Source organism: Etheostoma spectabile, chromosome 21 (assembly GCF_008692095.1).
Source record: "Etheostoma spectabile isolate EspeVRDwgs_2016 chromosome 21, UIUC_Espe_1.0, whole genome shotgun sequence".
NCBI classification, from domain to species: domain Eukaryota; kingdom Metazoa; phylum Chordata; class Actinopteri; order Perciformes; family Percidae; genus Etheostoma; species Etheostoma spectabile.
The window spans coordinates 16,135,232-16,136,777 of record NC_045753.1 but is presented as its reverse complement, the minus strand read 5'-3'; the positions used below and the strand labels follow the sequence as shown (position 1 = coordinate 16,136,777).

Below are 1,546 nucleotides of genomic sequence, written 5' to 3'. Positions count from 1 at the left end.
GCGTTACTTGTTGGTTGTGGAGGCCCAGACTCGTAGTACAACACTATCTGTGTAGCATTTAATAATGCATGCAGGTGAAAGGGGTTTAAATAGAGCATCCTCTTTTGTCAACAGTCCTGAGGTCAGACTGTCTGCCACAGAAACCCACGACTGAATCACTCAAGTGGAAAAGACTTTGGCTCCAGTCTTTCATTTTCTTGTTTTTCTGAATTGTCTTAACAGGGGAACCCCCTGTTTTAACACCTGGAGTGAAAACTTGTCTTTGACATTTTAAGATGTTTTTTCTAGGGATTTTCAGACTACATTAAGCAGCATTAGATGATCTGGAGCAAAGTCTGCTGTAGTGATCGAAGAACTAAGGATGTTTTCATGGATTTTTCTTTTTTGCGGGCTGCTCCTTCAGAAATTCATTGAAATGTATTGAAATATTAACCACCAGCTAAATCAAAACAAATGGGTTTCATTTGAGTGTTTGTGCTCCATTTTGTGTGTGTGTGTGTGTGTGTGTGTGTGTGTGTGTGTGTGTGTGTGTGTGCGTGTGCGTGCGTGCTTGTGTGGCACAGAACAACACATAGACATCGTCTGCTTCGAAAAAAGAAGAAAATATAATGATAAAGAAAAAATTCAGCATTAAGCCTTAATAGAAATTCAAAGTAGCTCTCATATTTGGTTGATAGAATTACAGTTCTTTGTATTCACACATTTAATTTCCCACATAACAAAGACACAAAAGCCCCCCCCCCCCCCCACCACCACCCCTCCTCCTCAGGTCTAAAATAGAAAGCTTTAATTGGAATTGAAAAAACTTTATAGAGCTCTTTTAATGATATTAATGTACATTTTGAATTTATCACATACATGTGTCTGAGCCTCCTTAAATGGGGCTTTTTAAGCAGCCACGAAGCATGAAATGAATTTTCTTCAGCCTTTTTTCTATTTAAAAGATGTCTTGTGTGGAGCTGTCCATGCTCTCCCATCAGCTCATTAAAATGTAATGCTGATGCTGGCTCTATGGAACAGTGCCTCTTAACCAAAGTTCATCACCAGGGATCTCTGGTGGGGGTGAGAAGGGCTGAGGGCGGGGTGTCCTGGGTCCTCCTGTATCTGCCACTCTATAACTATGGTGCTGTTGAAGAATTTCTTCAAGGAAACTGAAGATTTGTGACATAAATAATGATTCTTGAAATGTTAAATATGACTATTTTACCAGATTTGTCACAATCACGTATTAAAGCCACAGTCGAGGCAAAATTGATGCTGCACTTTTATGCATTGCCATAATCTTACGTCAATAATAATTAGGCCACAGCAAGGGATCAGCTCGGATTTCAATGCTAGGATTTAAATCATGAGCCTTATTTATAAACAGGAAGTGTTTTTTGTTTTTGCTACAATATTTTTATTTATTTATTATTTTCACGTGATGCAATATAAAAAAAAAGGACAGCCAATCTGTTTTCCCTTAATTCCATTTAAAAAAAAATAAACATCCTGCTGGACAGCCACGGTATCTCTCTCTCTCTCTCTCTCTCTCTCTCTCTCTCTC

At 38.7% G+C, this 1,546-nt stretch overlaps 1 protein-coding gene across 7 annotated transcripts in view; it reads right to left on the bottom strand.

Moving 5' to 3' along the window:
* The window catches only part of pax2b (paired box 2b), a 30,647-nt gene that overhangs the window by 25,371 nt on the left and 3,730 nt on the right, over window positions 1-1,546 (bottom strand). The window lies entirely within an intron of this gene.